Genomic DNA, 27256 nt, shown 5'->3' with positions numbered 1-27256 from the left:
ACACTTGTCACTCAATATCACGATCTTAACTCTAAGACTTGTTTTTGGAATGAAGTATGATTGCCTTTTTGATTTAACCACTTCTTCAATTCTTGATTCCTCTTCTCAGAAAAACAATTGTACTAGGACTTATTTAGAGGATCAATTGAAATATGGTTCTTAATCATTAAGACATATCATAAAGTATAAAAGGTACTCTCCCTTCTTCTTAGAATAGAGAAACTTTTATCTTTCTGCCTACTTGATTCTTTTATTCGTTCTGCTATTGATTTAAACCTTTTTCCAATCAATTCAAAATTACACTTAATCTTATAAGTGTAATCATATTTACTAATCCTTTAGTAAATCATTACGAATATCTTTGTTACCCTTGTGGTGGACTATCACACAACTTTGTGTACTCGATCTCCTAGTCCTTCACTTGACACTTTGTCAACGAATTCGTCTAATTTCCAAATATGAAATTTCTCATTCATCGTGCAACCAAGTTGCATGATTCCAAGTTTCTGTCCAATTGAAACTTGAGTGATGAGAAACTCTCCCTATTTGGTAAATTCTTGACATTTCCACTATTAACATAATTAAGAATCTTATCCATTCTTTGTAGAAATATGCAAACATCAATTTTCATAATGATTTCATTGCAAGGAAATAAATAAATAAATAAGTCATATCAAAAATTTATTTTAATCATAAAAGCAACGGAAAACATTTGTCCTTACAATGCAAAATCAACTGAAAACTATGTAGTCAAAAGAAAAATTCCTAACAATTCTATCATAACTTTCTTGGCTCAAAATCTAATCTTCAAATCCATGTGATTGAGATCCATTTCTTTGTGATTAGATTCATCTTGCTCTTTCATCAAGCTTCCTTTCTTTTCACTGATCCTGCAAAACATTCAAATGCAATCTCATCACATCATGTATTAAGAATCAACGAATAGGAACTTAATGGAGTTAGATAGTGGATTTTACCTGAAGCACATCCATACTCTTTGACTCTCCCATCTTCTGGACTCTTAAGGCTCTTAGGGCAGACTTGTATCCAACGCCCTTTCTCTTGGCAGCAAACGCAGGTCGGTTCTCCTAGAACGTCCTCGGAAGCATGGTTGGCTGACTTTCCCAACAAATATGCTCCATTTCTTTGCCAAATCATTTCTGATTCAGCAGCAATGAGCATGTAAGTTAGGTCAATGAGGTTATCGTCATGATCCATCATATAATACTTTCTTTTGAACTCATTATATGATTCAGGGAGTTTCTGCAAAACCCAGTTCACAGCCAACTTATCAGGGAATGACACACCCAACATTATCAACCTATCGATGTGTGATTTCATTCCTAGAACGTGGGCACACACGGGTTTACCATCTTCATGTTTCAATTCCAATAGGGCTTTAGTGACATTGAACCTTTCAATTCTTCGATCTTGTGGGTTAGGGAGAATAATTGAAGGAGGCGGAGGAAGTGAAGCATGATATCTTGTTCCTCGATCGAATCGTGGAATATCATTTTCATGTGGAATTCTTGTTCCACGGGATTTGGGAAGACCATAGTTGTCGAACTTTGACATCTACAAAACGGGAGAAAATGAATTCAAGTTAGTTGATTGATTGAGTCCTTAATAAATCACCCAAATGAGATATTAAGGATAGGACCCAACACAATACGCTACAACCTAGAAAAGGGATGCCGTAATATAGTTGAAGAATATTTGAAGGTAAGTGAATGACGATTCACTAATTTCCACCATGAAAAAAGAAATTTAAGTTTTAAATCTATGAAAACTCCTAGATCCTTTGAGATTCATTGAACATTTCACTGGCATGTTTAAATCTCGATATGCCCCTCTAGTTTGTGACTGGGATGCCGAGGATCACAAAGCGGGTGTGAATAACCATGCAAACTTACATGGTGCCCCCACATGTTACAGTCACCTATTCGATGTGCCGGTAAACCACACACACTCCACCGAACTATAACAAACATTGAGTCACCTTTTGCTACCTTTGCTTAGAACCATTTAGTGTGCCGGTAAACCACACATGCTCCACTAACGTCTTTGCAAGGGTACAAAGTGTAATTTCATTGAATTGCATCAATTCACTTTTTCCTAAAGTAACTAAAATTGGGAATTTGTAAAACATTTAGTTACTATTGTACTTCATTATACTTATAATGGAAGGTTCTGTCCTATCCTACCCGTTCGGCTAATGACCCTCCACTAGTCAAGAGTGCGGTGGGTAAGAGTGGATACCCATTCAATCGCCATTTTATAGGCAATTTCCTTAAACACCCCTTATAGACTAGCTTCGTGAATAAGGCCTACTAACGGTAAGACTGACTTTTACTCATATATATATATATATATATATATATATATATATATATATATATATATATATATATATATATATATATATATATATATAATGTTAGACTTTTAATGTTATATATAGTATAGGGTGTATTTTACACGTTTTAAAATACTAGGTGGTCAAATTTAACAATTATACTTTTAATTCAATTAATTTGTAAACCAAAACTTTTATGGATTTATTAAACCTCTTTTAATTATACACCTTAATTAATTAATAAAACCATAAGGGTGTGATATGAACTTTTCAAAACATCACTAGGGTTTTAGAATTTAACATTCCTAAATTAAACCTTTTAATCAACTTTTAAATCCCATAACTTAAGGGCAAGTTTTGAAACATTTCAAAACATTAGGGTTTAGAATTTAAATATACATCAAAATTAAACTTTTAATCAAAAATTTAAATTCCAATACTTGAGGGCAAGTTTTGATACCTTTTCAAAACATTAGGGTTTCAACTATTTAAATTTCAAAACAAAACTTTTGAGTTCAAATTTAAACTATAAAACCTAAAGGGGGAAATTGAAACTTTTCATACAAGATAATTCAAATCTAAATTACAAATAATCAAATTTTATCTAATAAAACAAAAGATTATCTAAATTTTGACAATTATCTTCTATTTAGGTAAGGATAATCACCAAATATTGATAAAATTTGGATTTTATAACAAAAACATGTTTATGGTAATTATCCAAAGCCAAAACAGGAAGAAAATCGCGAAAATTAGCTGTCAGACATTTCGACTCGTCGAGTCTGGACTTGGACTTGTCGAGCACACCTGACTCGGCGAGTCAAACACTCAGAACCCAAAATTTTTGATTTTCAGTGCTGATTTCGATCAAATATGAATCAATACAATAGAAACCAATCTAGGCTCTGATACCACTAATGAGTTTTTGCCATAAGAACATCCTATGTGCTCATACAAACCCTAATGCTTGGATCTAGGTTTCTCTATTGTACATGCAATTCATCCAAGACTATAAACCCTGATTCTAGCATACAAGTAATCATATTAACATAAGAATGGGTATAAGTTATTACCTTGATTGTTATGTAGCAATAACAATCCCAAATCCTCCTTGTATTGACTTTAGAAAGCTTAGAGTCACAAATGTCACTCCTCTAATGGTTCACAAACACCAAGAGCAAGAGGATGAAGAGCAGAAAAGAAGGGGGCTGCCCAAAACGTGTGGAAACCTTAACTAATTAGTTCACCATGTTTTTGGGGCTTAAGGGTTCCTTAAATAGTGAGGCTATTAGGGTTATCTAACAAGGAAACCCTAATTTGGATGCTTAAGCCCTAAGCAACCCATGGGCTCCTTCCTTAAAGGCCTTGGACGATTTCTAATGGGTTTCCCCATAGAATTCGTCCACTCCTTTAGTATGGAGTCCATTAGCTCAATATTCGACTATCATACAATTGACAATTCTAGTCCCTTAGTTTAATTAATCTCTTTTAGCCACAAAACTAATTACCAATTAATTCTTGACTAATATTAATTAAACAATAATGATTTATCCTTTAATATATTATTCTCATAATATATTAATAAATCATATTTAATCCTTTCTCTCCATTATTCATTCTATCAAGTTGCTTTGGTGAAGGCAACCCAAAAGGACCATGCACCATCGGGTCAAGTACATACTAAAATAGTTATGGACTTAGACACTAATCCAACATATAGGGTGTTGAATAAATAAACGAGGAAGATCAAAGAAACTTTCAATCTCATGAATTCTTAGGATATTCGATGACTATTACGTCAAAAGAGTCGAACAGTCTTTGGTTCAAAAACCTATTATGGCTTAATCAAATGTTGAATGTGAAATCATGAATTCTTACGACATTGATCTTGATTTGATTTTTGAAATTCCTAATAGGGCCATTGATCTAGAAATCCATGCTGATGATAATCATGTTCCTGAAGCATCAACACTCTGATGATTCGACAGTCACAAGTGAAGAAAATAATGCACATTCTTCATCAACTTCAAGGATAAATGTTGAAAGAATACAGGTTTCAACTAGTGATCTAGTGGAGGGATAGAATTTGAGTTCGACGTCTCAAAAGGAAAACCTTGATTTGACTATTGAGGGGAGCATATGCCAACTACAACTCATATCGAGGGGAGCGTATGACTAACCATGTTGATGTTGAGGGGAGAGTTACATCTCAAATCCACTGGTCGAGGGGGATCCAAGTGGATCGAATCGTAATAATAGTAATGATCAAAATAATGATTTTCATGATGTAACTGATAATATCTCAATTACAGGGCAAGGTTCAGAAGAGGATGACATTTCGAAGATGCACCTTTAGACTTTGATCTTGTATATCCACTGATGGACAAGTGGACAAGAGATCATCTAAAGGAACAGATTCTTGGTGTTCCAAATTTTGGTTTCTTGAATTGAGCCCAAATTCAAGCCAGAAATGAAGTGTTGAATGTTCATCAAGAATATTGTATGTTTAATGTTTTTGTTTCGAAACTAGAACCAAAAACAGTAGAGGTCGTATTAGAGCACTCTGATTGGGTTGTTGCAATGCAATCTGAACTTGCGGAATTCGAACGAAAAAAGGTTTGGAGATTTATCCCTAAACCTAAGGATGTTTCGTTAATTGATCTAAAATGGATTTTTTAAAATCAAACTGATAAAGAAGGAAATATTATTCAAAGCAAAGAGAGACTAGTCATAAAAGGTTATTCTCAACAATAAGGTATCGATTATGAGGAAACCTTTGCCCCTATCGCAAGAATCGAGGCGATACGAATTTTTCTTGCTTATGCAACTCATATGGACTTCGACGTCTATCAGATGGATGTCAAATGTGCATTCATCAAAGGTGTTCTGGAAGAAACAGTATATGTCGAACAACCACATGGTTTTGTTAACGATAAGTATCCTGATCACTGTTATATTTTAGACAATGCAGTCTATGGGTTGAAAGAAGAACCTCATGCCTAGTATGCAACTCTGACAAATTTTTTGAAAATCTCTATTTATTTTGAAAGAAAGTAGGGGATCACTTGATGCTCGTTCAAATTTATGTTGATGACATTATTTTAGGTACGATTGATCCTTCATTATCTTAGAAATTTGAGGAACTCATGAAAAGTCAGATCGAAATGAGTATGATGGGGAAAATCAATAACTTTTTGGGTTTGCCTATTCGTCAAAGTAGGGAAGGAATTTTTATTAATCAAGAGAAATATACTTAAAATCTTCTTGAATGGTTTGGCATAACGAATAACATGAAAGTTAAAGTACCTATGGAATTTGGCATACGCATGAATCCTTCGTTGGATAAGGCTGTTGTGGATCTAACGACCTATAGAAGCATGATCAGTTCACTTTTGTATTTAACTGCAAGTTGACCTGATATTATGCTTGTTGTATGTAATTGTGCTAGGTACCAATCGAACCCAATCGAACCCCATCTCAATGCAGTTAAGAATATTTTTCGATACCTCAAAGGAACAGTTTCATTGGGAGTATTATATCCTTCGAAGATTCTTTATTCAAGCATTATCTAATGTGGACCTGGGTGGATGTCAACTGGATTGAAGGAGCACAACGGGAGGATGTCATTTATTGGACGGGAAGCTTGTGATTTGGAAATCGAAAAGGAAAACTTGTGTTTCGATCTCAACTGCAGAAGAAAAGTATGTGGTTGTTGTTGCGTGCACATCACAAGTGATTTGGAATAAAATCCAATTGTAAGACTATGCAATCAATATGAAAATACATTTGTATTCTGAGTACAACGTGTCATTTGCATTTGTCATAATCTAGTCCAACACTCAAAAACCAAACATATTACTCTTCGATATAATTTCATAAAAGACCACGTTGAAGATGGAAACATTAAAGTCCATTTTGTCAAAACAGCGGATCAACTTGCAGATATTTTCACTAAACCATTAGATGAAAAATCATTCCTACGGATTTTGAATGGACTAGGAATGATGGAAGAAAGCTCTGTTCCATGTTCTTCTTTATTTTTCACATAAACTTTTGCCTAAATCATACTTTCGATTGTTTTTATTACTTTCGATTAGTAGGTATTTTCTTTGTTTGTTTTTAACTCAATCTCGATTGTTTGTGTTCTATTTAGAGGTTACTCTTCACATTTAACATTCAACTGTGTTCACATTCAACATTTTTATGAAAGTTATTCAATGTACAACCCATGATTAATGACTACTAGACGATGGGTCGAACGTATTTGGGTAACATTTTACATTTTGTTTATTTCTATTTGATATTTAAAAAAAAAATCCAAAAAGATTTTTAAAAATTTTTTGTACTTGCTTTCTCAAACAAAAATCGAAAAATATTTTCTTATTTTTGTGTTTGATTTCTACAAACAAAAATCCAAAATTTTTTATTATTTTTGTACTTGATTTCTCAAATAAAAATCCAAAAAGATTTTCTTATATTTGTGTTTGATATTATTGTCTAACGGTTCAAGTCTCATTGTAACAACATGATGCTATATTGCATGTTAAACGAACATATACATCAAGGGAACAAGTATTTATACAAACTGATGTACTAGTTAAGTGTCCCTAGAACCATGCTTCTGCATGTTGTCTTCAAGCCTCATAGACTCTTTTTTTTTGAAGACTTAATGGAACTCTCACTACGAAAGTTACTTGCCAATCAGGTTGGATTCACATTAGCCAAAGAGCTACATTTCTCTTCTCATTTTGAGTAAATAGATTTTTACAAGGTCCATACATTTTGCTAAGGTAAATTGAGTTCTTATCACCTATCTTTTTCTCCTAAAATTTCTTTCATGATTACACAATACACTGCATATCATCAACATTTGTGGTTGAAACCTACCAGAATGTGGATATGACAAAATTTTGTGTTGATGATCCTGAGTCATTCTTCTGTGATGATGGTGAAACCCATCGAACCTAACTACCAATCAATTAATGGTGAGCACTTTTGTTCAAAATTTTAACGATACACTTGTTTCTGTACCTTTTTGAAATTCAAAATCTCATTTCACTCGCATTGCGTGATCTTGATAAAATGTTCTATCACCAAGACTTTTTTGCCCAAATAGATCTAGTACTTTAAATTTCCTTTTGGAATGAGATTTCTATCTAAATATCTTTTTGACCTTTTGTCACTTCAAATCATATCCAACCATATTTGTTCTTGACTACCATATTTGTTCTTGACTACATTGGTCATCCATGTAAGTTGTGATGTGGTGAAAAATTGAAGCTACCTTCAAAACAAATGAAAAAGAAGCCCTTCGATGCTCATCAATGAGTATTTGATTGTAATTCATAGAATACCACACAAGTAGTTCTTTATCTCTCTTGATTTTGAATGAAGAGATCTTCGCATGGGATCATTCTGCTTTCGTTTCAAATGAAATTTGATACTACTATATCCATATATTTTTTTATATATTTCTTCTCTCTTATTCTTTTAGCACACAAATGCACAAATACCCTTGAGGTTTTGGGTACTACCAACCTGAAATTTAGACTTTGCAAAGACTGGCATATGATTTCACTTCCATATCCCAAAAGCGAAAGAGCCTTGCCTCTAAGCCGAAAGAATGATTGTATCTTGGTGTCGAATTTACATGATGTATTTGGTTGTGGTTCAAAATTTATGACGGTTCTTATCCTGTTGGCAACAAAAAAAGATCTGATGGACATGACAGTTTAGGATTTTCACGGGAATCAAGCAAATAGCAATGATCACTTTTATGACGTGGAGCCTTTTACGGTGTCGGTTAAGTAACTAACACAATACGTGGCAATGCATTATTTGATACCGGTTCAAATTCAAAAATACATTTTCTTATTAAAGGAAGTTGATAATTTCATCATCAAACTTTATGCTCTCAGATCAAATTTCCAAGAAATTCTAACTGTTCATCATTTCTAAATTCTTCTGCATTCTTTGCAATGGTTGTTCCTCATCCCACTGCTGATCCTACAAAGAAAAATGAAGAGCAAGTTTCAAAAATGATGATGAAGATCCAAAACACTAATCTTCATCTGGTTCCATCGATTGATCAATATCCGGAGCCATTACGGATGCTTGTTCAAACCATGAGCAACTCTTTATTATCAACTGCACTGTCATCCTCGTTTGCAGTTTTGATGGAATGGCTTTCTATTGATGATCCAACTGTTGTCTTCAGCAAAACTACTAAAGTGGTTACCTTTCATTTGATGAATTCAAAGACTAAGAATCCTAATCGGAAGCAATTTGCCCAAATCCTGAAGTTGCCAGTGTCAGGTATATTCTATGAAGTTTTGACTGATCAGGTGCTTCATATGTTTAATGAAATGGGGAATCAACCAATTCGTACTAGGATAAGTCACTTTAATAAGTCTAGTCTTCCTTGTATGTGGAGTTTTTTGTTTGGGATTGTGTTACGCTGTTTAACAGGATGAAGCTCTAGGCTCAACAAAACCAAGCTTGAAGTATACTACATCATCACAGTACTATATTACGGTCTGAATGTGGATTATGCTACACATCTATGGGATGATTTTAGAACTTCAACACACACCAATATCGCTAATGGTGTTTCGAGTGCTCGTTTTTGGAGCTTGATTTTACAAGATGTTTATCGACAAGAGGATATTTTGGCTACTTTTGATGTCGAAACTACTAAGTTTCCGATTATGGTTGTCTCAAGGATTTTTTTATTGATGATCCATCCGTTTTTCCAACTATTGCTCGGATTCCTGATGCAATGCTCAAGCTTGTTGATCCCAAAAATCATATTTTTATGCAATACTTGGCTTCGATTGACTCTTCTACACCAACTGGGGTTCTTCCACAAAAGGGGGTAAAAGTATCTTCTAAAGCTTCCAAAGCTCCAAAGAAAAAGAAGCAAGTTGAAAAACCACCAACTGTGGAGGAGGAAGTTATGAAAGACATCATCCTATCGAAATCGGGAATTCTCAAATGAACTAAGAAACCAGTGAAGAAGCCTATTGATTCACCTATCAAGCAGCCTTTACAAGAACCTAAAATCGAAAGTGTTGAGCCAACGCATGTTGATTCTTCAAATACTATTTCTTCTCAGAAGGGTATAAAGAAGATTCGAAAATCTCAATTTAATAGGAAAGGTGTTTTGTTTCGTGAAGTATCTTTTCTTGTGTCACCAACATCGAAGAAGCCTCAAGCACTTGATATGGCTCACAAGTTACAACAGAAGAAACATAAGAATGTGGTTCCAATTGACAGTGTGATGGTCGAAACTGGTCACACCAGTGATAGTGGAAGGTCAGATATTTGCATAGAAGACTTTGTTATTGGATCACCTTGAAGGGATTCTCCTCTCAAGTTGAATTTTAAGGCGACATGGGATCCTGATATCAATGTAAACGTATCTAACATGGATACAAACATCAATTCGAGTGATCATCCACAAACATCCATCCCTCAAAAGACGTTGGCCATACCATCTAGGGTTTCACATACCGTGTCCAACATGGATGAGGTTCGAACTCCAGACATCCCTGTGAACTAATTTGATAAGGATACACATGTCAACATGGATGCAAGGACGCATAACAATGAATCATTTGTCACTTCTACCATTGAAACTTCCACCATCAACTCATCTACAATTGAAACTTCCACAGTTGAAACTTCAACAGCTTTACCACCAATTTCATCACCCGTTACAACGTCAGTTCCAGTTTTGACCATATCACCAACATATTTTGCTATCATACATGAACCTATTACTACTCTTTTTCATCTCAATCAATTGAGGATGATAAAATGTATCATGATGAAGAACCTTATGATGATGCTATCATGGTGTCATTTACTGATCATTAATTTGATCCCGATGAGGAGAATGTTCCTGATAACTTAATCATGTTTGGTAAACATTTCAAGATCCTTAACTCAAAAATCAATTCTCTTCTTCAGATACAATTTGATACAGTAGGAAAGAACTTTTTACTGGCATTAAAATCGAATATTTGATGAAACCTAAAGAAAATCACTTTTGAAACTTGATTGAAGGCATTGAGCAGAAACAAGTAGAAAGGTTAGTGTTTCATTCTAAGAGTTATGATTATAAGATTCAGAAGCTTCGTAACATTGCAAAGGAATGTCATGAAATTTTTGTCGAACAAGCGACTACAAGGAAGGAGTCTCTGGATCTCAAAATTACTGAACTCAAATCCTAGTCGTCGAAAGAAATTCAGAAAATGGAGCAAAAGTACACCTTGTTGCATGGCAAAGTCGATGTCATTGTGACTGCTATCACTAAATTGGTTGTGTTTAATTCTAATTATACGAATAAGATTGAAGCCAAGTCAGAAAAGGATACTTAGTTGTTTAAGAGTATGGAAGAATTTTTGTCAAGTATCAAGGAGTCTATTTCCAAGGTTGATCTTCGAATCAATCGACAGTATCTCAAGAGTCTCTTTCTCAATTGATTTTGAATATTGAGTCCAATATAAAATCGGAGCTTGCTCCAATCCTTGAGTTGGTTCTTCGTTTACCAACTAATGTTCCACGTGCAATTCAAGTGTCATAAGCGGGAGAGAAAGGAATTGGAGGAGTTGGTTCTTCAAAGGATTCGAAGAAAGGAGTTGTAGTTGGGAAAGTAAGTTCGACTCAAATTTCGACTTTACTTCCCATGTCGTTGAGCACAACTTCCACAACAACAACAAGAGCTTTAACAAAAGGAATTTCAATAAACGAAAGATTTGGAGGTTCGAGTTCAAGTTCGATTACTAACAAGTCAACTTTAAATGATGATTCAAGTGATAAAGGAAAAGCTATTTGTGTTGTTCTATTAGAAGAAAAGAAGAAGAAGCAACAAGCTCTTGAAATTTAGAAACAAAATCAGATCCACAACATTTGGAGGCGAAGAGCAAATGACCTACATGGCTTGAACAAGGGTGAACCCAACAAGCAGTGTTGTTATGAAACAATTGAAAATATTGTTTCGATTGGATTGAATGGTTACTTTCGAGAGGTGCCTAAGAAGAACTACAATATTGAAAATTCTTATTTCAATCAACTTGATTTTCTGATCAACCACATGTTGTTTGAAGGTCTATTACAAAACTTCTGTTACGTTGTCTTAAGAGGAAATAATGTTGCTTTTGAGTTCACAATAGCAGATTTTCCGTTAATTAACTTAAATGAATTGATCACGGTCGCAAAGATTTTGAGTAATGTGGATGTATCGAAGATAACAGAGACTAACAAGGATAATTTCATCATTGGTTTTTCTCATATCAAAGTTTTTATAGGCAACTACTATGATTACTGGGCAATCATTGATATTGAGCTTGCAACAAGTGTCAAGAAACCTTTCAAAGTCCCTCAATCTTTGCTAAGAGGAAAGCTTAACATCAATGATTTTGAAGATTGTGAGATAATTCATCAACCTCTTGGATTCGTGTTTCGATGAAAGAATAGGAATGGGCGAATGACTAAGTTTTTATTTCAAGTGAGTGATCTTGAGATGTATACAAACTCACAGTATACAAATCTCCTTATTCAAAATGTACTTCTATAGACTCTAAAGTTGATCACATAATTTCGACTTCTCTCACTAAGGGGGAGATTGTAGGGGTCTAAACGTTCATAGTGAGGAGTCGAATTGGTCTGAGTCTGTAAGGAGCTGAAACACAAATGATTTCGACTCTCTATCTATTTTACAAGGCAATGTTGTATTCGAAGTTTAGATGCTTAGTCCTTGTAATTTTTTTATAAGACTGTTTTGTATCCTATAAATAAGATAGGTATTAGAGTAGAGTCCGAAATTTTGAGCGTCATTCTATCTTTTGTACTCTCGAACTCTTGTACTCATTTCAGACTTGAATACGATCCAACCAGATTATATTTAGATCTTGTGTTCTTAACAGTTTTCTAAGTATCATTTGTGTTTATAATCAATCCTAACACACTTTAGGTTCGGAGTCATTAATGTGATTAAACGCATCAAAATCAATGCAGTGGGTCTTAAACATCTCCCTCCATGTGTCACAATTTAGTCGCTCAAGATCGAGAAAGATTGGTACAAAGGTTTTGATACTAGTTACACCATAAACCTTGTTAGCAGGCTTCGTGTAGGAGTTGGCTTGGTCTCCCATGGAGACAGGCGACGGTAGTGATAGAAGCGAGAAGGAAACAAGAAAGAATCAATGAGATAGACTAGGGAAGTGAGGATTGTTAGGAGGAGATTAAGAAGAGCTCTTATACCATGTAAATGAGTATCATTCTCATTGATCTTTCAAGAGAGGTACAATGCATGTATATACATCTACATATGGGCCAAATACAACATATGAACATCGACTAACAAAGGATAACTAAGATATATACAAGAGTGTGGTATTTAGTCTACTAATAAGTTATTTCATCTAGTTAAATTTGTATTATAAAATAAGTAAAAAATATAGGTGAAAAGATGTTGGGTTATATTGATGAAGCCACAAAACATTTCGTCGTCTGAACTGAATAACTCACAATGTATATTTTTTTTGGAAAGTTAGCGTATGCATTTGTTGTGTAGGAGTATTTTTGTTTGAAAAAAATGAAGAAAACCCTAAAATATGATTGTTGGGGAAATAGCGTAAGTCGGGTCCAAGTTAAGATATTTAACTTAATAGGAACAAAATTATCCCATCTACTCAAATATCCATTAGAAAATAAATATCCATTAGAAAAGAGGTAAAAAAATTTATAGGTGAAAATATGTTGGGTTGTTTTGATGGATCCACAAAACATTGTCTTGTGACTTGAATAGCTTACAATGTGTATTTTTTGAAAGTTATCATACACACTTTGTTGTGTAGGAGTTTTTTTGTTAAAAAATGGAGAAACTTCCATAATATGATTGTTGCCAAAATAGCATAAGTCGGTCTTTCTGTCCAAAAAAAATATATTTTACATTCTGGCAACTTAAGATTTCATCCTTGGAAGCTATATAACTAAGACATCGTTTGGTAAGTATTTGCGTGTTAGTCCATTATTCTGCATGATTTTCTTGGACTATTATTGAGAATGTTATTCTAATATAATCTCAACATTGGAATGAGTTTATTTTGTAAAATATATCTAGATTCGTTTGTTTGTGTTACATGTAATATTTAGCGCAACTGATAAGTTTTGTCTGATGTTCAAGAAAAATATGTTTTTTTTTTGTTTTTAAGGTTTATTGATTGGGTTTAAGTTGTAGGTGTTTCTTTTCAGAAAATATAATAAACAATATTTCAATTAGTGTTGTACACTAATATCAAATTGTTAATAATATACAAACTAAAACAAACCCACAAATAAAATATTGAGAATTATATGTTGCTTTGTCATAAATAATAAATATGATTATTACTACTCCATCCGTCCCAAAATTATAGTCCATCTTTCATTTTTGGTTTGTTCCAAAATAATAGTCCACTTCTAAAAATAAATAACATTTTTACCAAAATACTCCCTCATTATTACTTAACCAACTAAGCATTTAATGGAACATTAAATGCAAAGTAAGGACAAAATTGTAATCAGATCTGATTAAAAGAAATATAGAAGAAGACTTTACATTGATGTATTTGGGGTTTCAAAGAGATTTAGTTTCATACAATCAAGTTATATTCAATATCTCTTGATTTTTTATGATTCAGTTCGTATTGTTCTCTATGTTCTCTCATTTGTTCATATTTACAGGTTCTAAGTTGTTTTCTTCAATCACATTTACTAAAACCCTAATATGATTTTCTATGTTCTTGAAACATTAAACTTTCTATTTAATCATGCACGATTCTATATCAATATCAATCTATTTCATGGTTCACAAATCAATTTCCTTGATTGATTGTTTTTATTTGAAATTCCTAATTTTTTGATCGAAAAATATTGATATGGTTTTTTTCATTCTTGGATCTCGATATATTATCTGAGGGTATATACTTACTATCTTGAGTGATCTTCTATTTATCAAATCCATATGTAGGTCTCATGACCTCTTGATAGAAAATCCGAATTTGTCTTCACTTTTGAAATGCTAGTGTTTAGATATTTAGGTTAATATTTTGAACCATATTGTTTGTTGAAATTTGGCCCTTTTAATTGAGCCCATTGGTGTTCTTCATGTATTGTTCCTCTATTTAAAGTCTCTATTGATATTGTTCTTGGTTCGCATAGAGTTCTCCGTACGAACGATATTGACAGTAACCAAAACAAACGAATATCATTAGTAAATACAGACAAATACAAGCAATACCAAAACAAACAAATACATGCAATAACCAAAACGAACAAATAGCAACAAAACAAACTAGATTCGAATGAACGAAGAAACAACGAAAATCACGAAACATTGATGAATTGTAACCAAAAAATTTTGATTGGTGCTCTACCCTAAACCTCGACGAAAGTGTGTTGCCAACCATAGCTCCAACAAATTGGTGCCTATCACCCACAATCAATAAATCAAGACGATTTTAATCAAACAGAACTCTGATATCATATAGAGTGATAATAATCTAGAAAAAATGGCTACAATTTTATTATTAACCGTAATACTTAACTAAAAAAACTATAATATATATATATATATATATATATATATATATATATATATATATATATATATATATATATATATATATATATATATATATATATATATATATACACTTTTAATTTAACTAAAAAAGACTAATTAAAAGTTCAACATAAAAAGAACCCAACATATTATGCCAATATTTTTAACCTATTTCTTGTTACGGAAAGTTTTTTACATGTTCTATAGTAACATCGAGTCACTTGGCATTATTCATTATATATGACAAACAACTAACAATATCATACAACGACTTTAATTAATCCGAAAATTATTCAGTCAATTTGCCACTTTATGCTAAAAACAAGAACATAGAATGTGAACAATTCTTTTTTCTCTGTTTTGTTTTTAGAAGATGGTGAGATTTGACTACCACATGAGGGTCCCTGCTAATAAATATATGTCATAAATGAACATAAATAACACCAATCACAAGCAATGTACATTTCGATTTATTTGTATACTTTTTTTTAATGATTATCAGTTACTATACTTTGATTAATTTCTGTACCAATAAAACACATTTTTTGTAATCAACTTATAAACATTTATATTAAAAGATTATTATTTGATTTAAACATAATTACCATTAACAGAAATTGGTTTACTATTACTGGGGCCGTTTATTTAATATAAATTATGTCGGCATTCAGATAAATAATACTTATTTGAGGTAGCAATTGGTTAATTACAAAAATAACCACTGATTTTGTAAGCGTCAAGTTGTGAAGTGAGAATTTATTCACTACCAAAAAGGAATTTATAAAATCAACTATAATAAATCAAGATTCATTTTGCCACATGTCAATCTTTCATGAGTGTTGACACTTGTCATTTTATTATACTAGTTGTGAGACCCGTATGTTATACGGGTTTGGTAAAACAATATATATATATATATATATATATATATATATATATATATATATATATATATATATATATATATATATATATGTTTAAACAAAAATTTATTTAAATTTGAAATTTAAAATTTGAATTTAAAAGGAAACATATTAAATACAATATATAAGTACTAATATTGTAATTTATTGACTATTTTTAATTAAGACAATTAGTAATTGGTGTGTAAATTTGATTGTTAATTAAGAAAAGATAAAAAAGGAGAAAATGACAAATGAAAAAAAAAATTATTCAAAAATACCAAAAAATGACATGTGTCCAAATTAATGTAAGAGTGACAAGTTGCAAAAAAAACCTTCATTTATTAGAGAAGATTTTTTAAATAAATAATATTCACATATCAATTCTTGGGTTTTTCAATTTTTAAATTAAAAAGTCACATAATACTTATATATTTATATATGTAAAGTTTTAAATGTAATAAATGTGATAATAATTGTAATTAATAGTTTTCTTTATTCTTTATTTATTTTAAAATTCGATTTAAAAAAAATACTTAATGTTTATATTTTAATGTGTAATCTTTTGTTTAATCAATCTGTGTAATATACGGGTTTTACACCTACTATTTAATAACAAAAAGAACCCAGATACAATGATTAACTAAAAACATAAACACTATCTATTAACAAAAAACCCAAACCTGGACAATGAAATCAGGGAAAAAAAAATCTCAAATCAAAATCTAGGCTTAAGATAAAATCAAACATGACTTCTAATCCTTGAATAAAAAAAGAAATCGAGAACAAAGAATGAATTCTCCGGTCGATCAAAATCAGGAAAAAAATTCAATGCATTAAAATTGCAATGAAATCAAACCCCTCTCTCTCTCTCTCTCTCTCTCTCTCCCTGTCTCTCTACCCAATAGAACCCAACATCGGCAAACCATTGTTCCTCTCGTCATCAAACCTACAGCGGACCCTAATGAACTGAAACCCAAAAAGTTAACATATTCAAACATAACCCAATGAGATTTCCAATTTCTTTAAGCAATTCATACATAACTCATGAAAAAATGAAGGCTCCTGGAAATCAAAATCTCCCTCTTTTCATCCGTTTTGACGCTTTGTCGTGCATGTCTATTGTGAATTTGTTCTTGTGTAGATGGGAGATCGGACTCTGGTGGGAGAACGGAGTTCCTCCTTTCGTCAGAGGTCTCCTTGTCGACCTCCATAGATTTTGGTTTCAAGTCCCTCATTGATGCAGCAAATCGGTGATGGTGACACTTCGACCATGGTCCCTAGATGCCTCTCGTTCCTGCCTTCAAATCTCACCATTTTTGTAACCTTTAAATCTCTTCAGTAGCCCTCATTGTTGAAACCTGCTATTGCTATTGAGGTTCATCATACCAAAACCATTATCTAGATAGTAAACCCGACGGGAGAGGAGAGAGAAGAGGGATAGTTGTTATGTTGGTAGTGTTGATATGTTTTATATATTAATTAGTTAATATTTTAAACATTAAAAAGAATTAAAATATATTAGGAAGGGTAAAGTAGTCATTTTAATTCGAACATGGATCAAACGTGAAATAAAACCAAACTTTAGGGACGGTGCGAGTTAAAAAAATGTGTTAGGGACGAAAAGAAAATTTTATCCCAAACTATAAGGACAATTCGTGTAATTTACTCTTAAAATTATTAGAGGTGGAAATCGTGTCATGTCGTGTTAGGTTCTTGTCGTATCGAAATACTAAACTGTAACGCCCTGTTCCGAATCACTTTCCTAATTCGGGACTGTGGCCTGAGGATAGGTTATCATAAGGCTTAGGGCCTTTGAAAGAGATATATCTAATCCATTTTAGTATGGATAATGTAATTGAGGTGATCCGGGAGCTGGGTTGTATCTTGAAGCTAAAGGGTATATCAGTAAAGTGGCAGTTCGAGCTCTTTATGGTTTTGGGCCTTAGGTATGGACCAATTTAGATCAGGGGTAAAATGTTCATTTTACCTTAAGGAGGATTATTGGCTTTTGGACTAAGTGTTATTTTGGTAATGATAGCTCGGGGAGTCGAGAGATCAGTAGTTCGAGGATCTGCCAGCTAACAGACAAAGGATTATTCGTGTGATTCAACAGTGTGAGGCAAGTTTCCCTTTTTGTGAACGGGTCTAAGGCACCAATTAATGTCAGCCCATATATGTATGCATGTATGATTATATGTTTCAGACTACGGTTTGATGTCGGGGAAAGCCCAATGAATGTTTATATGCTTGATGTCTTTGTGATTCTTGCATGTGCTTGTTTTGTATGTTTCCGGACTTCGGTCCGATGCCGGGGCAAGCTCGAGGGATATTTCCTGACTTTGGTCTGATGTCGGGCGGGGCCCGAGGAATGTTTATATGTATGTTTCCGCACTACGGTCCGATTTCGGGTGGTGCCCGAGGAAGGTATGCATGTTTAGTTATACTTGTTGTCTTTGTGATACTCGTATGTTCCTGGTAGGGAGGTGGGTATGGGCGGGGACCCGTATCTCATCACTAGTCGAGTGTGGACGGTGTTCCATATCTCATCATAACAGAGTAGGGGCGAGGCCCATGATAGGCGAGGCCTTAGGATTGGAGCATGTAGTTCTGTGTTAATGCTTTATGTGCTAGCATGTTTATATTATATTGTTTGTATGTGTATAGCGGGCGAAGCCCAGAGAGAGGTGGGGCCTAGAAGCAATAGATATGTATACCAAGCGGGGTTTGACGTCAGGCGGGGCCTGACGTCGGAGACTGTCCGATGTCGGGCGGAACCAATGTAGGGGCAGGGCCCAGTATATATAATTATGTGTATGATATGTGGTAGGTTGGGGAACTCACTAAGTTTCGTGCTTACGGTTTTCAGTTTTGGTTTCAGGTACTTCCAGTTGCAGCGAGAAGAGCTCGGGATGACTGCATTGCACACACCATGATGTTTAGCCTGGGATGTTTACTCTAATGCTTTGATACTATGATAATAATGTTTTGAGATGTTTTGACTATGATTTGATGAAATGATTTGATAACTATGGTTTTATTTATATAATTAAAAATGAAAGTTTTGGACTGTAATTTTGGGATGTTTCATAAACAGGTTAAAAGTGCTTGACTCTAATCCGAACCGTTTAATTAACGCGTTGTGTCGTGTCAAACCGTTTATTTTTGTGTCGAGTTCGTATCGGTTTTTGTGTTAGGGGTATATCTTGATATATGTCGTGTCATGTGAGGTTAAAAGATTGCGTATGTTAATAGAGTTGAAGATAGGAAGGTGAAAAGGAAAAAATAATAGTTTGGAGGTGAAATACATGAAGTCATAGCAAGTTCAGATGATAATATTGGAAGAGTAGGACTCAATCCAAGGGCCTGTATAGTTTGGGAGAGATATGAAAAACTGAAAATGAAGTTTTGATCTGGACGGCTAAGTCATTTCAACATTACAAAACGACTAAATCCAAAGGTTTTATTTTACTTATTGCTTTGGTTTTGTATCTTTCTAGTTTAATTAGAAAAATTCAAAAAACTTGCTTATAAATAAACGGGTCACTTTCCAGTCATATTCAAGTTGAAATTATCAATCCTAACCTTACCCGTTTAATTTTCGTGTCGTGTCGTGTCGTGTTGTGTCAACCCGTTTATTTAAACAAATTGAAATATGTTCTCCAAACCCGTTTATTTCGCATCGAGTTTGTATCGGGTTTCGCGTCGTGACAATTTTTGCCACCTTTAAAAATTATGAATGATAAAAGTTGTTATATCAAAATTTCTTGAAAAAAAAAGTATAAATGTAATAATCTGTAACGAACATATACAAAATCTTTATTTCTAGAACGAGCTTATTATATATATATATATATATATATATATATATATATATATATATATATATATATATATATATATATATATATATATATATAGAGTTAGGATCATATATAACCAATATATATTGTGTGAATGTATGACCAATTTTGGTCCAATCAATAGTCTAGGGTATTTATGGAATCTTATAATTAGTTTATTTATTTTTCATTAATTACTAAGCAATATATATGGAATTAATAAAATTACGGTTTGAACAATTGTTTCCAAATATTCATCGCATTCATTCTTATATAACAATCTCACCATAACAATTAAAAAAAAAGATAATCAACTATAGAATGAGAAAAGAAATTTTCAACCTTCATGGATTTTGACGTCGATTGTTTCAAAAATTAGAGGAATCAAGGTTTTTTTTATTATGTTTACAATTAATGTTGATTTTTTAAAGAATGAATGTTGATTTAATAAAAAAAATCATTATAATATGAATTAAGGTTTCGATTTGGGAGGTTAATCGTACACGACTATGGTTCCGATGTTGGAGGTTAATTGTAGTGGATTAGATGATTCTTAAAGAATTTATTTATTATCACTACTTATCAGTAGCTTCAATTGATTTTGTGTCTAACCAAACACATTCTTTAAGAATATATTTATTTTTACTACACACTGTATGTTTAATTAATTTTCTGTGAAACTGAACACATTTTTTAAGAATATATTTTGTTTTACCACGATTAATTTTGTGTGTATCCAAGTTATTTTATATTCCTCAAGAATTCCCATTTGATGTTATTACATTGGCTGCATAAAAGAATATTGTATTTTCTTCAAGAATATGATATACAATATTTATGAATCTTTCTTAAAGAATGAAATCTATTTCATATATGAAAATAGTTTTATGGACTTACGTTTTTTTTAAATAATAATTATCAATGTTTACTTTTATAAAATAATATAACTAAGTATTTAATAAAAAGCTCATTAAATTATGCAATTAATTAGTAATATTTCCTTTTTAAATATACATTAATAGACTAAAATACAATTATAATTAAATAAGTGTAATTATATAGTACATGCTATCCTATGTTAATCATATGTAACCTCAAATCACACCCATACCTTTTTTTAAATCAAATGGACAAGAAATGGTCATACATTCACACAATAATTGTAATTCATATTTAATCCTAACCCTATATATATATATATATATATATATATATATATATATATATATATATATATATATTAAAATTGTCCACCCTTAGCTACAGTAAAGTGGCCAGGGATGGCAAAAATGGCCCTTTAAGTATTACTTTTCTATCTTAGACTTTCGTTTATTGCTTCTGGCCCCTTACTTTCATTCTTAATCTGTTACAGTTTTGCCGTCCTTTTTTATTCCTTTTTCTTTCCTGCTTACTCACCAACGTTTCATGCTTTGTGGTTGACTTTTAAATCTTCCACGTGTCCATAGTCTTTCTTATCTCTGGTCAAACCCACCGTCTCTCATACCGACTTTCTGAAATTTTCCATCGCCTATCCGTAATCCATATCCCCTTCGACGTCTGTTACTGCTCCTTCAGCCTCACCATCTCCATCAATGTTTCTCTTTAAAAAACCGTCGTCTCCATCATATGACCAAACCCACCGACTCATCCATCCTCAACTTCAAACGAACCCGTTACTATTCACCGGTCTTCCATTAAGTGGTAGCAAGGTCGGCCACCAGGAAATTGATCCAGCCATATGATTTCATTCTTTGTGTTCTCACTTTTCAAGGGTTTTCGTAACCCTATGCGTCTGTCTACCCCTCCTCCATTTGCTGAGGAAGCACAATATTCGTCCGAAGCGGACTACACCATCCTCAAAATCGCAAGAATTAACGATTCCACTGTTGTTCAAGATGTTGGTGGAGAATGATGAGTTGCTGACTGCTTTTCATCCAACCTTCAAGTCTACTTCTTGCCGGATCTAAACCCTAGACGGTCCAGGTAAAGGCATGAACCCTATTTTTCGTTTCTTTCACACTTCACCACGGTATCTCATCTCCAAAGTACTCTTCTTTACCTTTTAAGGTTCCTAAAATTTCTTATTTTTGTTAATGTTTCAATCATGAACCTAGCATCTGTTTGACATCACGAGAGGAAATTTCTAAATCATCTTTTCATTTCAGTTGTTTGATATTGGGGTTTCTTAAGGGTTTACTTAGGGGAACAGTCATTCATTTTTTGTTGTGTGTGATGTGTATAGGAGACCACCTCCATCGACATGTCAGTAAAAAATACATACTGATTCACAGCTGTTCAACTCTTCACATTGCAACTCAAAGAAGGAGCCACTGTATTATCTTTTTCCAATTCTGTTTTTGGAAGATCTACCAAATACGACATACTACTTCATCACAGTATCTCATCTCCAAGGTACTATTCTTTACCTTTTAGGGTTCCTAAAAATTCTTATTTTTGTTAATGTTTCAATCATGAACCTAGCATCCGTTTGAAATCAGGAGAGGAAATTTCTCAATCATGTTTTTATTTCAGTTGTTAAAGAATATCAGGGAATGATATGATAAGTTTCTCCCTAGCCAACTCTTTTTAGTTGTTATCTATATTTTCAAGTTTTGTTTTTTTTTTTGTTTAAAAACACTCAATTCAGCCAAAATTATTTTTATGGATATCTACTAAATGAGAAGAACGTGCTTTCATTTGTGTATTATGTAATCCTAATTCCAATTCTTTTCACTACATCACTGTTAATATTTCTCTTAACACATTAAAACAGTAAAAATCGCATTGTATTTAAGTTGCATTGTTATAATAATCCAGATGATCTTTAAAAGTATAATGTTGCAATACGAGTCGTTTGCAGGTTTCGATTTATTTTCCTGCACACCACTAATGATCTTCATGCTCTCTACAAAAGTTACCAGTTATCTAATTAGGGTATCAATTATCTAAAATGGATTTATTTTATTATTGATATCAGGTTCTCTGCTTTCCAATTATGCCAAATTGATTAGGAAGTGGGAGTTCAGGTAATTTCATCAACAAACAGTTTTGTTTATTGATTTTGTGGAATGTGTTTGTTATCTATGGTTATTTAGTTTTACAAAATTTTAGTAGGTCATTTATTATTAATTACCATCAAATTATCTTACAACTTAATTTGCATTGCATCCTTAAAACACAAAAATTGAAACTTTCAAAAGGGATTAGAAAGCTCAAAAAACAAGGAGAGTTAGGAACAAAAAAAATCAAGAATTCAAAAGTAAGAAGGCAAAAGTTTGGTCCAGTCTTCCCCATTTCGGCTCCACAAACTTTGATGTAAGTTTTTTCCTGTTCTAAGCGGTTGATTGTATATTCATACACATTTCTTTGCCATAATTGTATGTATTGTAATTTATTTTAATTATTTTGATCTTCACCGGACAATGTATTTCATCTTCAAGTTTTCTTTTCAAAGATTGGCTTCTTTTTTTTAGCTTACTGGGAATTCTATTTTTTCATTGCATGTTATACATGGAATATAGTTGGCAGGCTTCTGCATGTCCCATTGCCATTGTGTATTATTGAAAAGTTCAATATTTCAACCAGGTAAGTCACCATTTTCAATTTCATTCTTTCTATGGTGGAATTTAGATCTTTAAAATCATGCATTTGTGATTACAGGTGCGATAGTTACTTCATGATTGATGTTCTCCATGATGTGTGTAAATATTTCACTTTCTTTTTTACTTTCTTCTTCTTCTTCTTCTTCTGTATCTGTTAATGGTATTTATAAACCGAGTTGCAGGTTTTAATCATGAAAATGTTAAACCATCCAAATATAGTAAATCTGATAGAAGTAATTGATGATCATTTCTACATGTGTATGCAACAGTTAACACCTTCATTTTAATCTTATTGTATAAAATATAAACACTACATATTTACTATTAGTCTTCCGCTGCCTGAGCAGCCGCCCTTGACATACCATTACAGTCTCGATTCCTCATGAATATTGGAATGATAGATCTTTAATGGACAAAAATGATGTTGAAGAATTGAAGATGCAAAGAGGAGATAGAATCACATGCTTATTCTAAAGGGTGAGCATAATTTCTTGAATTATTTAACTTAATGTTTCTGTTAATTAATATTTGTATGTAATTACTAATTTCAGGCTGTTGAATAATCTAACACAAGCCTTGGGTTCTTGTGGAGTAATACTTGAATAATCTAACGCAACTAGAAATGATTTTCTACCTGCGCCACCGCCGACGGTGCCCATCCGTCGGAATATAGTATTTTCTTCCTTCGTTACAGCTCACGCCACTAAAATTTCACAAATCATTCTCTCTCTCTCTCTCTCTCTCTCTCTCTCTCTCTTTTGTGTAGATTGTAGTTTTTTTTGGCATTTATAAATTGGTAAGTTCCACCTACAACTTCTCCAATCCCTTCCTCTCATTTGTATGGTCTGATGATTTGTATTGTGTTTTTTTTACAGAGCTTCAATGTTGTTCCCAGATGTTTCTCCCCTTTTTGGAACATCTTCAACCGACTAGAGTTCGGAACCACTCACCTCAAACGAAATGAAATGTAATATTGATACATCTCCATCTGAATTTGTTCGTATGAATCTTGATCTTCATTTCCACACTTATTTCTGTTAGATTTGGGTTACTTCCATTAAAGGTTTTGTAATAACATAAAAAACATCTCATTGTATGCAAATTATCCAATATGGACACTTTTGCACCTAATGATGGTTTTCCCATGACGTAAAATTGTTGATTGCCTTTGTATCGTTGCTGACCGGCTTTAAAAACAATCTTTTTAATTGTGTATATAGGTTGACTTTGGTCGAAATTCTTCGGGAGGAGTCCATGAGCTGATCCGGTGAAAATTAAACGCCAACAGAAACTTACGTTTTGTATAAATGTTTATAGCGTTTTTCTGCAAATTACACAGAATAGCAACATATTTTAATGTGGATACCAATTTATGCAATGTACTTCATTATTTGTCTCACAAAACGACACGTTTCGCCCCGCGCAATGCACGGGAAACCCCTCTAGTTTGTATTATATTTTTGAAAAAGTTATAATATGAAATCACACAACAAAACAAAAAAAAAAATAATAAAATAAAATAAAATAAAAAAATGCAAGGGGAAATTGTAATGTGCTCTCTTTTGAGAAATTTGATGTTACAATCATAAATTTATTCCTACCAACACAAGTATTATAGGGGTATTTAGTTCATATATTACTAAAATTATATGTTATTAAAATTATTGTTAGCATTAGTTTTTAGCCTATAAACTAATTTATCAATAAGTTATTTTGTTTATCAAAAAGTTAATTTATAAGCTACGATATATTATTTTTGTGGCTTGACAAAATACTAAATTTGTGTTTGATGTTCATAAGCTAGCTCATTTGTTAAGTTTATTATAATTTAATGTTTGATAAGATCACAAAAATATATTCAAGTAGTTTATAAACGTCCCAGAGTTTCCGTTAAGAAAGAGGCACCTATTAATTTCTTGACTGACCCGACAGAAGGAAGGTCAACCCTCAGACCGGATGCCATTTTGATTTTTGGATGGGTTGGAGGGAAACACGCATGTGTGGATCTAACAGGGGTATCCCTTCTCGTGGGCTTGAGGGCTGGGGGTTTCACGGCGGGACATGCTGCTTTAAAAGCAGCTATAGACAAAGTCACCAAACATGAGAGATCGTGCATGGAAAATCAACATGTATTTCATACCACTTGCATTTGATACGTTTTGTTTCCTCGCACCGGATGTGGTAGAGCTTCTTAAAAGAGTACAACGAATCATGCATAGTAATGTTATATCCCCTAGATCTTCCGATGTTGTCTTTAAAAGAATTAGTTTTACCACTCAAAAAGGCTTAGCGGCACAACTTGTTGTCCGTTTGTCATCTCACTCATTGTAGGATAACAATTAAAATATATATGATTAAACGCATATCTAAAGCTTGTAAACTAATTTATAAGCTAGCTTTTCAATAAATTATTTGAAATTGCTTATTGATAAGCTATATTTTTAGCTAACACTCAAATTGTATTAACCTTAAAAAAAATATTTTATAAGTTAATTTATAAATATCAAACATTGTTTTGAAAAAAAAAATTGTTGCGAAACTATCATCGGACAAAATTTTATTATTATAACCAAAACTAACAAGAAGTTAAAGATACAAAACAAAGGAAAATTACATAAGAGCAAGCATATCATTTAAACTATTATATATAAAGTATCTCTATGTATATCGGACTCAAATATCATTACATATAATAGTCGATAACAATTAAAGGCAATGAAGAAAGTTTATAGCTAAATCTAATGGTATATTTAAACATCATTTCATTAGTTGTGACATAGTATCCGTGTATTTTCTTCTATATATTATATTATCATGTGGGCATTCTTTCATATTTGTCTCCGCATTAGTGTCCTATTGTTAACGATGCACAAATCCATATATAAAAGGGGCTTGAGTATAAATTTGGAGATCCATCTTTCTTGTTTTGGAGATAATTTATCATCTCATGTTGGCCATAGGACCGATTAATGGGCAACGCCCATTGGCGGTGTATAAATTATCTAAGCTAATAAATAAAAAACACACAATATAGTTAATTAATTTATAATATAACTTGTCTAAGATCAATATTTTCAGTACTTAAATCACAAATGCTTTGAAGTTTTAATATATCTAATTGACACCAAAACATAAAATTATCAAACCACTTATTTAAGAAACACAAATTTTTGCATAAGTGATCTTCCAATTCATCTAACTTGCAAATATTTATCTACTGTACCTAAATATTAAAACTAATATATCATTCATTTTAACATCTGTGACATATACCAAATTTAACAATATTGTTATTTTTCAAAACTAGTTTTTCTTTTACAAACAAAATGACACCCAGTGACAGAATAAAAACTAAAAACGTGATATTAAAGGCCCTTTGGCTGGCACCAAAAAATGTCACTAAAAGTTTTTTTTTTTTTAATTATTATTTGAAAGAGAATGTTTTTCCTAATCCTTTTACCACAAAAAATTTATAGCTAATAAACATGTCATATAAAGTTATTAGAACCAAAAACACAAATCCACTTTGCATAATCAACCCGACATATAAATAAACATTAAACGGAACCAAGTTTTTAACATGTTTCAACCTTCTGGCCCTTCTTTTAACTTTTGACATACTTCTCGAATTCTAAACATGCAACACAAAACAAAAGTAAATAAAAATAATAAGTCAACAATCAAATTAACTAAATCAAAACACAATTCATTCAAACCTTGCATTGGTGGCTGGATATTGTAAAGCTTAATATCTGATCCCCAACTATCGATATCAGCTTCTTAATAAACTCTTCTTGACTTATTTTTTTCGCCTAAAAATTCAGCTAGAAAGATTTTAACACTTTTGCGCATACAAATTGCAAAACATTATATAACCTATATAAAATGTTAAAAAACACAAATTACTAAACATACCCTATAAGATTCATAAAAATATGCACCAA

The 27256-nt window shown here is 32.5% G+C and overlaps 1 long non-coding RNA gene across 2 annotated transcripts; it reads left to right on the top strand.

The window, feature by feature from the left end:
* Positions 1-21087: 21087 nt before the first annotated feature.
* On the top strand, positions 21088-24716 carry LOC111918127 (uncharacterized). Of its 2 annotated transcripts, XR_002859096.3 has the most exons (9): positions 21088-21693; positions 21953-22122; positions 22688-22736; positions 22911-23025; positions 23232-23295; positions 23371-23789; positions 23864-24108; positions 24188-24279; positions 24533-24716. It is a non-coding gene; the product is annotated as an uncharacterized LOC111918127 (long non-coding RNA). The 2 variants fall into 2 exon arrangements; XR_002859095.3 differs by having other exon boundaries at positions 23864-24279.
* The last annotated feature ends 2540 nt before the right edge of the window (positions 24717-27256 follow it).

The sequence above is a fragment of the Lactuca sativa genome, chromosome 6, assembly GCF_002870075.4.
Source record: "Lactuca sativa cultivar Salinas chromosome 6, Lsat_Salinas_v11, whole genome shotgun sequence".
NCBI lineage: Eukaryota > Viridiplantae > Streptophyta > Magnoliopsida > Asterales > Asteraceae > Lactuca > Lactuca sativa.
The sequence above is the reverse complement of the archived record's forward strand: the minus strand, read 5'-3'. Positions and strand labels throughout refer to the sequence as shown.